Consider the following 15,905-nt stretch of genomic DNA (forward strand, 5'->3'; position numbering starts at 1 on the left):
TTAAACCACCAAGTTCTAGAATACCCAAGTCCAGACCTCGAGACTGAGCTACTATCCTGCAGCCTTTGGTTGCATCTCTTCTCCAACACGCCTGAATCCAATGGCTGAATTTCCCCATTAGCATGTCATTAAGCTCCACAGAGGTTTGGTAACGAGCCCTTCATTTGATTCAGGTGTGTTGCAGATGGGACGTTTAAGATAGTTTAACTTGAGGACTGGACATGAGCATAACTGTTATGAATCAAGGCTCAGACCTTTTCTGTTGACAAAGTTGGTTTGTGCAATGTAGTACTGGCAGGGTTCCTGATACTTTTCAATAAGTCTTGGAATATTTTTCCTTACTGACTAAATTTACTCAAATTCATTAATTCATTGAAGGACTTGTAAACATTTTAATCAGTGGTCCAAATAAGGATGGACTTTATCACTCAATGTTGGTGGTGCTGTCAGACTATCAAACAATATGTATTTTATATCTTAAGTCCCTTGGCCGTCCCTCCTTCTGTATTTCCTCTGGGGAAGGTCTAATCCCCGCTGCTTCTAATCCTGCACTGCTGAGACCAATTCAAATCCATGCGGGACTTAACGCCCTGTAATGCCTTTACAAGCAGTTGCGTAAAGCTGACATGCCATTCGTTCTGGGTAGGATTTCCAGCCAGGATTACAAGGCAAATTCAGAAATAATTAATGTGAGTTGGCAAAAGAGGGTGCCAGAGGTGAGTTTTAAAGCTCTCTTTTTTATATTTTCCAATGAAACAATATCTGATGCTTTTCTGAAAATTTTTGCTTTTTTATATGGTTCATATTTTGTTGTTAAATTTCTGTGCAACACTAAAAACAAAGTGTCACGAAGAGGTGTTTAACTCTTGCTCCATTTATAATGCGGCTTCCTGCTGATGTGTGGTCCACAGTTCACCTCACCTGCTCCTCGTCAACCTCACTTTCATTAGGAATAAACACGTCTGTGATCTCTCTGCATGAATCACAGCCTCTCCCCAATGGGTCCTTTTACCATCTACAGTATGTAATATATTTTGTGTGTGAGTGAGGCACATACAAACAAAGTGCTACAAAAATCAATAAGAAATAATCTTGAAACCGGTTCTAAGAAATGTGCTTCACTGAATTGCTCACACCTACAAATGGTGTTATAGAAGATAAAAGCAGTTTGAAATGTTTTCCTGCAGACGCTGATGAACTATTGAAATGTGGGGATGTCAGGATGGCTTGAGTGGCCCTTTCTATCAAACCCTGCTTCCTGATTATTAGTTGTTTAAAGAAATCTTGTTTTTCTAACATCATGAAGAAATGTATTGCATTTGAACATCCATTTAGCAGTTTGAAAGTTGTGCAGGGCACTGACCCTCCTGTTGCCTTCTGATGAAAACCCCTTTGTTTCTAAATCTGTGTACGTTTGTGTGTGTGTAGATGGCTGAATCTGATCATAAAATTGCTAAATAAGTGCAGGTCATTTGTCATTTTGAAATATATATATTTTTTAATCTTGTGTGTGTTTTACCTCATCACCCTGACATTTCAAACTGAAAAACATGTGTTCTACTACTCAACTACCACTGCAAATCAGTTTAATTGGCAAATGGAACAAAAAACAGTTATTTGCCATAAAGTTCCCAACCTTTGCTTTAATTATGCATGAAATAGCATTTAAATTAATGTCTAATGTCTTTGTTGTGAATTTCAGCCTGGGGGAATTACAAATTATAATTTGTCTTAATGACAGCAAATCAGGGTAGCAACTGTTTCTAAAGCTTGCAGGTCAAAGGTCCTCTAGGACCAGAGTTTGACAACTTTGCAATAAGTGGAAAAATACAAAATAATTTCCTCTAAAGCTGGAACTTTGTCTTGAAGGAATTAGATGGTTCCCAGCAAGTGCAGATTCTTCATAGTTGTTGTCCTTATAAAGTGTAAAAAAAAAAAATAAATAAATATTGTTTAAAATTGACCATGCCATTTTAAACCAGTGGCAAACACACTATTTTACAATGTCTTTGAAAATATTTATTTACTGTTTGAATGTATAAAATGGAGACAATTGTATTGTTATAAAATATTGTCATTGTTGGTCTTCCCAATTTCAGTTTCATGGTCACAGCAGTCTCACAGCTTTTCAAACCTGCAAAGCAAACAGAATGAGGTCAACGTCTCTGTCATTTCCAGATCAGTAAGCTCTGATTATTGAGACAAATCAACGGCAGCAAGTTAGCTCTATCTTTCAGTGATGCACCATATAACAGCGCAGAGACTGGCTTTTAAGTCATTAGGTGATTACATTCTACATCATCTTGAAACAATGAAACATAGAGCAGTTTTTACAAGCAGAGTCACAAACATCCACCATCCTTCACCCAAGTGAAACCGGTGTTTCTAAGCAGAGTTCACAGACGCTTTCCTCCTCCTTCTGTTTTACAGTTTCAGGTTAAAGTAATGCATCATCCAGGAAATGACACCTCAGTTTCCTAAGGTAGCAGTTTCCTGCTGGGGCTCAAAAGTCATCATCCAAGAGGAGGATTTGGCTTGGCATTTATGAACTGAACTGATAATGTTGCACTTTATTTGGCAAGACTTAGAAAAGAAAGTTTTACATAGACTGGAGTTTGGTTTGGCCAGTTGAGCTCTTACAGACATCTCCTTTGCTAAATGTGGTGAATCATGAAAAATGGAATTGACTCACCTCAACATACGAGCTGCATTTCCATTACAAATGTGCACAAATCTTTGTTTTTCTGCTAATATCAAAAAACACAATTGTGGTGTTTTCATTAAATAAGAAATGAAATTAAAATCACACATTAATAAGCTTGCTCATGCGATGAATCATTAAAAATCATGGCAGTGATGGATGTAAAGAGTTTCATGAGATATATTCATAATTTAGCTATGGCGCTTATCTATCAGCCATCAAAGGACAACGAGGGGTCTTATTAAGGCGTTGGAGTGACAAACCCCTTATACTTGGGAGCTGCTATGTATGCGGTAATTTGGGGAAATCGTAGTTGCCGATTTTTACAGAAGCACTGCGAATTCAGCACATTTGAATAACAGAGCTTTTTATAAACTTTGTGATGCTGTGAGAGCTCTGGTGAAGCCAGCTGCAAATTGATAAAAAAATCAAATAAAATCCTCCTCCTCCTACCCTCCGTTGCGTTCTTCGTTTGTGCTAATAGCAACATCCGGCTGTTTATCACGTGACTCGTGTGATACCAAAAATGTTTTCCTGTTGCAATTTAGCAAAATACAGTTGAAAATCCACTTCATCCTAGCGCATGAACATTTTTATGAAAAAAGTAGCAGTTGGAATGTTTCCATTAAACAAACTTTGTAATTTCAATTTTACAATTTATGGAAACTAAAACAGATTGTGATACTTTTAAACAAATGATAAAGGCATCACTTAAAACTCACACTCCACCCGGCTGCAGACTGTGATTTGGTTTGTTTAACTGACAAAGCTAATGCTCTGTGTCTTTCTGTGGCCTGTCCCTGTACCCTGACATGATAATGAGGCTCTCTCTCAGCAGGCCTGCTGACAGCCTCCTGTTGTGTGGCCTGATCTCTTAGGACTGAAAAGCAAACATGGAGAGGTGTGGGGCTGGCATTCACTCCACCCCTCCGCCCCAGGTCCATCCATCCACGCCGCGCACGCTTCCAAAAAGTCCAGGTGTTTGTAGTTCTCTGCTATGCAAATAAATGGGGACATTGCCCAAAAAACCGGGTTGTGCCATGAATATAAAGTCAAGAACATACATAATTGTACTATTGATGTGTGTTGGGGTGCACCCATGTGTTGGAGGCCATGCACCCACACATCCACACAGCGAGACTAACTGAACTAACCCTGCTGCTTCCGGGCTCATGGCGCAGGTGAGAAACGGTTGCCAAATTTCCCTAGCCGGTGCGCTCGTTTGCATATGCAGATGTTAATTACCACTGGTGCTTGTATGGGCCAATCAGCAGGCTGCTGGAACAGCTTGTGCACCCCAAGACAGACACATCCACACACACACAGGTCGTTGTTTCCACGGTTACTCCCTCGGCTGATAATAAAGATAATCACCTCCGATTTCCTTCATGGCTCATTTTCTCCTGCTTGCTGCTGAAAGGCCAGGGCGCCGCTGTCTGATTTTCCACGCTGAGCTCTTATCAGTGTGCGGAGGCCGATGGGCCGGGGCGGGGGGCCAAGTCGATGAACCACCTGCCACACATGCTCACCAGAGAGGACAGATCCTGTTCAGGCAGGGACACGGATATGGCGGGCTAATGTGTGTTCGGTATCATGGTTTAATGTGGTTGGAATAAAAGCCTGGATGAGAGCAGGGTCAGATCAGATGAGATGTGTTATCACCTGGACCTGAATGAGAAAAGATTTTCTTACCTCCTCAGATCAACACTCACTCCTCTAAATCAATAAAAGCCACTGGTTTGTCCTACCCCCTTATCACCTTTTGTTAGGTTAAAATGTGATCAGCCAGCTGATTTGTCTGAATAAAACCGCTTTAATGTGTTTTATCTCGGCCTGCTCAGTTAGTTATTATTAACCGTCTGTTATAGCTGCATACAATTGATCCAATTCTCCCCGTCTCACCCTCTCTGCCAGCACCCACTTTTCATTCAGTCTCCCCACACCCCATCCCACCCCACCCCTCGTGAATCCATTGTCCGGATGGAAACGTGCCTTGGATAGCAAGGCCACGCTTTCGGCTCACTTCTTTGAGAATTATTTAAGGCTTAGGAGTTTCTGTGGAATGAATATTTGATGTGGAGGACCTGAGCGTCTCCCGACGAGCCCAGAGCAACACTTCACAGAGCGGCTGGGGGTGAGGTGTGTAGAGCTTCAAAACAGACAGCAGAACACACATCACCTCCTCCACCCGTCGCCACACCCAGAAACACCAGGCAGTTTCATGATGAGTTTGCTTTGTGATAGCTGGAGGCCGTCCAGCCTGATCAAAAAATGTGTCTAAAAATTAGGGTCTCTTTTCCCATTATTCTTATTTTCTTTTGTAATATATTGGTTTTCTTTCATGTCTTTCATAACAAATCACTTCTTAGATGCTAACAGTTTCTCATGACAAAAACCTGAAAAGCAGCAGACTGGACCATGTTTTGTTCCTTTTTTTACCACAAGAGTGCAGAGTCTCTTTTATTTTTAAATGCAACAGCTTTCCCATGTGCAGCCAGCTTGAGATAGTCCTAAAATAAGCTGATCTTATAGTGCCATCTAATGGTTCTGTGTGGGAAAATCACTGAGTGTTAAAGCAAACCTCAAAACAGAGATACAAATTTCTGTAAATGAAAGATTTCTGCAATGCATTTATATTGTTTTAGAATAAATAGAAGCATTTTCCTTCATCACAAATGTAGGTGGGCAGACTATATTTTTCAAATATTGTTTCTATAAAATCATACAAAAGGTTTACAATTAGTATTAATAACCATTTTTGGTAGAAGTTTGATTAATGGTAATCTGCCATAGAGATTAATCAGGCTGATAATTAGAGCCATTTGAGCGGTCTAAATTGACAAAATTAATTTTAACAGATCTTATCTGATTGTGTGTTGTAAATATGCACAGTTTCTCATGAGCAACTGTTATCTTTAAGATATTTATAAAAACAGAATAAAAAAACAGGACATGACAAAAATGGTATAGTTCTAGGTTGTTTTCCTTTCTTTCTTTCCCTTTGTTTTGTTTTTTTTTTGCTCCTCAACTGTTCTTGAATTTGAAATGGACATTTGTTTTACCATTTCTAGAATGAGTTTGTGTCACCACAAAGATATTGCAAAGCAACTGTAACACCAGCAAAAACAAGCATACACTTAGCATTAGCATGTCTGGAAAGTTCAGACATTATGCTATTCAAAATAGCCAATGACAGCAAGTCTTGCAATAGAATTATTACCTCCAATCAGCACTACACTTATACGTTCTTAATTTAAATGTTACTCTTTCATTTTATTTTATGAGGACCCCTCAAAAAGAAAACAATTATATGTATGCATAAATTACGGTGGCCGACAGGTGCAAATGCGCAGCAAAAGAGAAACATGCAAACAAAACAAAAAAACACGCGCACAAATTAAATGCGGCAAGCAAAAAGCAAATAAAATGCAGCAAACAAAAAAGAAGACACCCCGAATGAAATGCAGCAAACAAAAAGTGTTGAAAACGGAAGTGCTCCAGACCACTAGGGGGAGTCAAAGAAAATAGTATTTTTGCTAATTCGGGCAAGCATCTACGAGACCGAGCCCAGAACGGTATGACTGACACAAAGTCTATCACGCTACCCATAAATTATTCTGTTATTCTATAATATTATAAAAGACGGCGTATCTGAAAAGAAATATAGTAATACGTACCTTTACTTTCTTTCAAATTTCTTTCTCTGAATCTTGCATCTGGTCCCATAGAAATGAATACTATTTTCTTTGACTCCCCCTAGTGGTCTGGAGCACTTCCGTTTTCAACACTTTTTGTTTGCTGCATTTCATTCGGGGGTGTCTTCTTTTTTGTTTGCGTCTCTCTTTTTGTTTGCTGCATTTTATTCGCTTTTTGCTTGCCGCATTTAATTTGTGCGCGTGTTTTTTGTTTGTTTGCATGTTTTCTCTTTTGCTGCGCATTTGCACCTGTCGGCCACCGTAATAAATAAATATATATACACAATATTTAAGTAAGTCATGCCCTTGTTAGTACCACGTCACACATTTTGGAATTATATTTGTAAAACTAAATGAATATATAAAACAATGAGTAATTTACCATTTGGTTTACAAATATGCGCTACATTGTTGGTGTAACACATTAAAGGCCAGTAAATTATATACTGAAGTTGACTGTAACATCACATTTGAATACTATAAGACTTAGTCTGACATATTCCCTGAATGTAAGAGTACATGGTCTAACACATATCAAATGCATGAACATGAAATACCAGCTGTGATATGCTTTTTGAAGTATTATACGATCTGGAATCCATCCCGTGTGTGTGCTTTCTTCTGCATCGAGATGAACACGTGTTGAAAGAAAATGTGGAGAAGGGATTAAAAATCCTTGGGTTGTGATTCAAAACCCTTTACACCCTGAGCTTTCACAGTCCTCTTGTCCTTGAGAATAAATCACTTCAAGATGTCTCCCAATCAGAGCCAATTAGGGCTAGTAGCATGCCTGCAGAGTTTGCCCTTTTCAAAAAGAGGACATAATGAAGCTGAGGACGGAGAAGGCAAATCGCTTAGAGAACAATGAATTTAGGTATTTAAGTATTCTCCTCCGAGGTGCAATTCTCCAAAGTACCATAAAATGTTGACATGTTGTCTAACTTCCTGAGTTCAGAGAGAATATGTCCAAGATTAGGTATGCCTGGTTTTCTGCTTGTGAAGTACTTACATTTGCTTTGTGAATTGGGTTGAGTCTGCAGGGACTGAGTTTCTGAACAATAGGAGGAGGCTCCCATCAGAGGGGAGTGCTTAAAATGAACATATGTACGGGATCAACAGAGTCAGGAAGAATGAGAAGTAAAGCAGAAGAAAGTATAGGTTTGCTCTTTAGAACCGGTCTGAGAGAAAAACATAAAAAAAACTTATAAGAGACACATTGGTGGATATTTTTTAAAATCTACATTAAACTTTACAAAATGTAAAGTAAAATGTACAAAATGTAATTCTTGGCAGGATATGTCAACTAAATGTCAGCAATATTTTCTGGCATTCTACTTTTGATTTTGGTTTTGATTGCAGTATCATGAAAAGCACACACTTGATTTATATTTCTTCTCAAAATGATAAGTTTGTCAAGCTGTTCTCACAATGCAAGTTGTATAAAACTATTGTATTCATTAATCAGCATAATCTATTTCTCAGTACTTTACACTGACTTTACATAGGATAATTATAATTATCTGATGTGGGCATTCTTTGCAGGGGATTTCACACAGATTTGTGGAAACAGGAAAATAACAGAAAATATTGGCCAGTAGGATGATTCTTAATTTTGGCAGTGTGATTCAGATGGTACAGTTAGATACAGATGCACACAGTGCACTTCTGTTGCACTGTGTGCAGATAGAACTGTATCCACAGTTCTATCCAATTTACAGAGAAAATCTCTCCTTTCTGTCTGTCTTTCTGCCATCATCTCTGTTTAAGACACTTAGGCTCACTAAAAGTCCTCCTCACTACTCCTAGCATTTTGTCATTTTAGGAGCTCTCTCAAGGCCTCGGGTATTTTGTGAATTTCTTTTATCTTTCTGAGATAAAAATCTAAGAAAAATTTCTAGGAATATTCCTGAAATAACCTCACTAGGAGCTACTTTTATTCTTAGCATTCTTTGAGAATATGGGCCCAGCTAGACCTCAATCTGATAGAGCATCTTTGATGCATTTCTAATTTCATTTTTTTATTTTTCCTGGACTAACGTATTTTCCCAAATACTACGGACTGTCATGCTTTTAAATAAACAAACAAACCAGTTCAGATCAAATTAGAAGCGTGAACAATTTACACGGTTTTGCCAGAACTTGCCAGAAGGACAAATTACCTGTAGAAGGTGAAACGAGATGGAAACATGTTCTGTCTGGCAGCGTCAACATCATTCACATGGTTATCTTCTGAGGCTGTCTCAGTCCTGCACTGCTTTACTGACTTCATTTTTAACAGATTGACAGAAGTCGATGAATATTATGTGAAATATGGACTGTCATCTAACATGGTATTGTATAAAGAAATAGAATCTTATCCTACGAAAGCTGAATAAAGTAGCTCTTTAGTTCCCCCTCAGAAGTAGATTTGGAGTGTTTAAACCGTCACTGAGAATGTGGAAAATATTATTTAGAGCCCTGACTGTTTTGCTGTGTTCAACTAATTGCTGAAACCATCAAGTCAGAGCACCCTGGTGCTGCCCATCTATTATATTAATGAAACTCTTGGCCAACTCAGTCCTGTTTCACATGCTTTTATGCAACGGGCATGAAAATCAGGCCATGAAGATCGTGCAATGACTCCGTGTCTTTCATAGCTTTGGGGTCATCGGTGGGTTTTTCCTGTATCCTTCGGAAGACAAATGATAGCCTGGATGCTCTTCTGTTAAGAGACAACAAGTGAAACACAGAACAGCAGGAAGCAGAAACGTATTTATATCGTAGTGTGATAATAGATGGATTAAACTGGGAAGTCCTGATGGTGACTTCGCATGAAAATTTAAGTCTTTTTCAATTTCCTTTCAGAAAAGTAGGAAAATATAACGCAATATGCACACAGTTTCCTCAGCGACACTGAAACAAAGGCAGGAAAATCTCCCAAATCCTACAAACATTGTTTAAAGCTTTATCTTTATCACAGATCCCATTTAAGATTGTTCTTTTCCTGATTGCATGATGAAAATACATCCTTAATAATGTGGCACATATTGAAACCTCACAAAGTTTCTAACGGCTCTGTAAAACACACAACCATATTTTTAGAAACTCTGGACTTAATTAAGGAAAATTTCAATTTAAAAAATATTCAACTTTTTCTCACACTTTTGTGCTCTTCATTGGTCAAACAGTCTCATGGGATTTCAACATCTAATATTTCCCGGAGAGAACAAATAAAAAGTAAGTCACCACAATTTGCATTGTCCTTACATCCATATATTTATGAATTGGATTGACAGCACAGGTAAACATGTGTAAAATCTTTCAAATTAAATACATTTTTTTTAATGTATTAGCGTAATCTCTCACATAAATACCCCAGTAATCTCATTAAAGATATTAAGGGAGTGAGCCTGTGGTTCAGCAAGGGCTTACAAAATGGCTTCAGTCACCAACCCCAATGTTAATGATGATCGTTTATAGTATTACTAAAAGATAAAAAGGTGTTAATTTTATCAATTACTAATGGGATTGAGACCTTGTTCTTAATGCAAACTGGCTGTCATGATTGCTTGCTTCTCATTGGTCCATGTTTATTTTTTTTCCTTTTTCTAAGTTGGAGAGAAACTACTGTACATCTTAACTCCTCAAAGTTTACACAGGTCAGGAATCGAGACAAAGAATGTGGTTAATATTTTTACTTCATTTATTTATAACCTTTATTTCACCACTAAAATCCTAATGAGTTAAAAAATCTCTTTCGCAAGAAAATCCTGGCCATGACTGGCACAAGCGCGCAAAAATAACACAACATTCACAGCAAAAAAAAAAAAAAAGTTAACACCGTCATAAATAATACTAATTCTGTTCAGTACAGGCTTGAACAGAATTAGTAGAGCAGCCAAAGCAGTTCTACTAATCTGAAAGCGTTTTCACTAGCACACAAACAGAAACAGCTTTTCTCCAGATTAAACTTCAAACAATGAGGGCATTCCATCTATGTTTTGTTACATGTTGAACACATGATGCTTGTACTTTGATATATTTCAGAAAACAATACTGACTTATATTGCATGTACGTAATGGAATGGGTAACAATGGAAAAGTAAAACCATGTTAGAATCAAAGTTTATTGAACCGATATTTTGAGATTCGTCACTGTTCAGCTTTTGGCAGAAAGGACTGACAGTTGGAGGCTCAAGTGAAGTTTTTGACAGTGCTGTTAATGGGAACTAACTGGGCAGTTTGGAGAGAAAGGGGGATTCTGGTTCTCTTCTCAAGACTTTATAAAAATTAAGACTTTATAAAATTTATGAAAATATAGTTTTTCACTAATATGTTCAGATGGCAGTCCTCCAGTTTTTCTGTGCTTCAAGCTGCAGTTGAGCTTTTAGAGCTACATAATATTATGAGTTCCAGTCATCATCGGAATATCAATATTTGCAATGTTGCAACATATTTCTTCGCTGACAATTTTGACACATGATGTAATATTTCAAGTAATGCCTTAAAACTCTGGATGTCGGTTATATATCTGGCCAGTTGGAGGGACTTCATGCCAACATCAGATGCATAAATTTAGCAGCTGAAATTATAAATATCACAGAATTTTGGGAACTTTGGAATAAATACAAATCTTATTTTAACATAACATAACATAACTGTTATCAACAAATAAATCTGTTCTTGCAATGAGGAAAACAATGGAAGAGATACAACTGACAGCCTTTGTGATTGCAAATAACAATGAGACTTCTGAACATAAGACAAAAACAAGCATACAGACATAATTAATTCTTGAAATATGTAATACAATTTTTTAAATGTTTAATAGTTCATAATTAAAATGTTATTTAATCTGTAAAAGGTTAGAACAGCTGTAAAGTTCTTTCTTTTCTCTGAAACCTGGGGGTTTCAACCCTATAAATCTCTTACTCCCTCTGGTGGAGGATCTAATTACTACAAGTGGCAAGTGCAAAAACTGACAGAAAAAACTCAAAGTGTGTTTATTGTGTTACTTTAGGTATGTTTACTTTACATAAGCTTTAAAGGGTATTTATTAGATATATCATACAAGCTGCTATTTGGTGAATTTGATGTAATTTTGACATTGCTTTTAAGCTGAAAATTACTTGCACTCCTTGCAGCTTAAGGTTTAAAGTATTTTTTTTTATTTATTTTTGCAATGTATTTATTCTTTGGAGAGCCCCAGTTCATACTTGACTCTGATGGGTGATGGCAAGAAGGCCTTCCAAAAGACTGAAAGTTCATCACCCAAGAAAAGCTGTGAAAATAAGCTGTGAAATCAGGCAAAAAGCTGGCCAGTGATTATAAGAAAAGTTAAATTGCTATAATGGTGGTGCTTTATTATATTTTGACAGTTGCTCATTTCCCATCAGAAACAAACTTCTTGGCAGAATTAAGATAATTCTGAATCAAAATTTGCCAGACATATGAGTAATTTTAGGCTTAACAGTGCATATCAAAATAAATATAACAACATGTAGCTTCATTTAGACTTTGAAATGCCTGAAAGCAAATACTGATTAGAATCTGAAATCTATTGTAAAACCTCAATTTGAAATGTATCAGTGTAATTATGTAATAGTATCAATATTTAGATACATTACAAAGTCTTTCTATTTGAATAATTGCAGAGACGTTTATCTAGATTAAAGGGTTAGTGCTCAGAATTGGTGATCTGATGATCTGATGGTTCTTGAGTTCTTTAGTCCTTTTATTCTCGATAGGGCAGGAGAAAAGAAAACACTTTATGTTCTCAGTGGGATCAGTCCTTGGTAAGTTGGCTCATTTCAGGACCACTCCTGAAATGAGGGCAGAAGACAGCCAATGTTTTTTTTCTTCTGCTTATATCACCCACTGCAAAGCTGGGCTGTCAGCTGCCGACTCTGACTTTAACTGGAACCGTGGACTTTGGTCCATAGAGAATGTGATCGAGCTTTTTAGCAATAAACAGTCCAGTTGGGTTTGGCCGACATTCTAAATTCTGTCTCTGTTCCTTTCAATTCTCGTTGCATAAGACCAGATATTTTAGTCCTGAACAGCATAAACATATAAAAAAGAGGAAGAAAACAAACAAGTGAAAGAATGTCCTTGAGGGTCAGAGTTCCTGCTTCCATGTGCTGATCCTCGTGATGTCCTGGCAGTACCCCTCCTCACCCCCCTTGCTACAACACAGGGATTCTTTGTGTATTTTAATAAATAAAAGCTAAATCCTAAAATACCAAGATTCTACTTACAGATATGCTGTCCAGAGTTTTGCTATTAACTAGAGTGGCTTCCAACAGTATTCATTCCCCTTGAACTTTTTATCACTTTGTATGTAAACAATGTGGTGAAATAGAAAATTATACATGATTCAAAACCGTTTTTACAAATAAAAAACTGAAGAGTGTTGTGAAAAAGTATTCTAGTAACTATCTTTTGCTGCAATTACAGCTGTCTTCCTGTTTAAAACAAAACATATTCATGTGTTAGAGTGGCCCTGTTGAAGCCCAGACCTAAACTAAAATGGGAAGCTGTGGCAATATCTGGAAGCTACTGTTCACAAGCGCTCTCTATCTAATCTGATTCAAAAAATTCAGTTACTAGATGTGGAAAGCTGGTAGAGACACTAAACCACTAAAAGACTTGCAGCTGTAATTGTAGTAAAATGTGGTATTGATTGAAGGGGTAGAGGGCTGAATACTTTTGCACACTGCACTGTCCAGTTTTTTTGTATAATTTTCATTCTATTTCACAATTGTATTCTGCTTTGTGCTTGTGTTTCACATTAAATTCCACTAAAAATATATTTATGTTTTTAGTTGTAATATGACAAAATATGGAAAAGTTCAAGGGGTATGAATACTTTTGCACACCAGTTTATATACTTAGGTGATCCTTCTTTGGGAAATAAGACAACATGGTAGATGATTTTTTAAATAAATGTTGCATGTGTCAGAAGACTAATCATAGTCTGAAAGTGAAGCCATTTGGAATTATATGATATATTTCGAATAAATAAAATTATAAAAACTGATTACTTAATAGTTGATTTAATTTGTTTAATTTAAAACAAAATTCTTCTGTAGAAGAACTTAGCCATTGAGTTGGTTAAGTTCTTCTACAAAAAAAAAATATTTGAGTTTTCAGTCTGTAACTCTGGAGCAGCACATGTCCATGTGAATATGTGCTGTTAACTCTCTTCATCACACTCTGAAACACGTCAGGTTACAGACTTGGTGTTTTCCTCCTAACAACTCGTGTGATTGTTCAATGAACTAAGCACATGTGCGGCGTGCACATGTGTGTGTGTCTGTGTGTGTTCTTCTGGGGCTTAGTAATGACTCACTGCTGGCTGCTCGTCGTCTGTCCAGAGACAGACAAAAAGTGTGTCCAGGCATTTTGAGAGACGCCATGTGCTTTACTGGCTCAGCTGTAACATGCTGGAGAGAGGAAGAGCCGGCCCCGATGAACAGATGAATCTCCAAGAGAAATTTAAACAGAATACATGTGTTCCATTGTTGTAGATGTCAGCCGGAAGACTGGAAAGCGAACATTGCAGGTCTAGAGTAAAAACTGCTCTGAGTATCTTCCTGTATAAACTCCTTATGTTTATATCTTCTTTGCTTCAACCACTTTGGGTTTTATCTTTTCCTTTTTCTTTCTTTTTTATCTTCTTTTAGCTTGCTTTATTAGAATTTTTGTTTTTTATATCTTCTGTCTTCTTACTTTGTTATGCACTTCCAAAAGTCTAATGCTTGCAATTCACAAAATCAGTGCTTCTTAAATTTCATGTAGAAAGCCACCCCAACCTTTCGTATTATTTTAGCAGAAAAGCAAAAAACACGTTATTTTTTTTATTTGTGCTGCATATTTAAAGGGTGTGGTTTATTTGTGTGTTCTTTAAAAGTCACACTCTTGAAGTGCCAACTTGGAAAAACACAGTACTCATGAAGTCTTCCAAGTGACGAAGTTGGAATTTTGTCACCATCTAAAACTAACATGACTGCAACACACACAGCTGCAGTAATAAACTGTTTATTTGTTCCTCTTTCAGTTTGTATCCCACTTAATGCCACTTAATGACTTTCTGTTTCTATCACAAAATCTGTTGGTAAGTATATTGCACGTGATTTCTGCAACTGCAGAGAGAAACCTTGCTATTGATTCGCACTGTTTATTACTTAGCAAAATGTAATTTTTTTTTGTTGAAGGTAAATGGAGCACATAGTATATAACCACCAGCACTGGTTACTGTTATTTATCCAAGGTTCCACTCTGGGTTCTTAAACTTTCTGGCTAAATGTGCTGTAAGAGAAAGGCTTACAGGGATGTTTCACTTTGTTTAGCAATTCAGTTGGAAATCCTAAATAAACTACATAGAATTTCCTTTCTTACATGATCCAGTAGTGTCTGAATTTTGGTCTGTTTTCTGATAATTTATGGGTTTGTTTATATTAGTAAGATCTTTCCATATTCAGTTCATTTCCTGTTCTTTATTGTCATTTGGGTAATATAGTTTTATAATAAACTAAATAGTTTATTATTTTCCTGCATTCTTGTTTTCCCTCCACTGACTGCTGTTCCACATTCCCCTGATTAGACTTATGTGGTTCCTATTGATCAGATCTCTTCTGTACATGGATTCTCTGGTGTTTTTGTTCTGCTAATACCCAACCTGTAAGTTTTGTCATCTTCATCATTAAAACTTTATTCTAACACTCTTGTCTGAATTGTGATTACTGAATTGTAATACATGATGCCCTCTAAGCAACCTGATCCTGCACTGTTTACATCGGTTTTGCTAAACAAAGCCAATGAAACTCTCACAATTAAATTTATGTTTTTATTCACATTTTTCAGTGGGGTTTTTGTTTTCTGTGTGTAAGTTGAGAACATGCACAGGTCCTGGCGAAAAAACAAAACAAAACAAAAAAACAGCAAAATAAATCTTGAAGTTCAAAGCCAATTGGAAATTTCAGATTTGATTTTTAAGACTATTTTCTCTTGCAGTAACCTTGCAAACTCCACCATCATCAGCCATATCTAACAATGATGGTGGCCAAGTAGACTCCAGTGCAACCAGTTAAGTCTTACCCCTTATGAAATAAAAAAAGTCATACATTATAAATATAAAGGATAAATAAATAGATTAATTTTTGTGCAAGTCCCAAAGCTTGGTTCTCCAATCTGGACCAAATTATGTTTTAGTTTAAGTCATTAAAGCCACACCCAGTCCTGAAGACTTCCTGATGTATAGGAAGACTTGAACATCAGTCTAACAACATAAAATATGCATAAAGATCTTAAAAAGCAGCACATCATGCCCTAATATAAACTAATTCAAGAACACATGAGAAAGATGGCAAAGCCATTTACATCTATCAGTCTGGAAAGGGCTTCAAAATAAATATTAATGTTTGGGATTATAGCGAATCAAAGTGAGAGTCATTATCTACAAATGGAGAAAATGTCAAGCAACTGTGAATCTTTCTTTATGTAGGGAAGTACCAATGTAAGAACCACGG

This window comes from Xiphophorus maculatus, chromosome 1, assembly GCF_002775205.1.
Source record: "Xiphophorus maculatus strain JP 163 A chromosome 1, X_maculatus-5.0-male, whole genome shotgun sequence".
NCBI classification, from domain to species: Eukaryota; Metazoa; Chordata; class Actinopteri; order Cyprinodontiformes; family Poeciliidae; genus Xiphophorus; species Xiphophorus maculatus.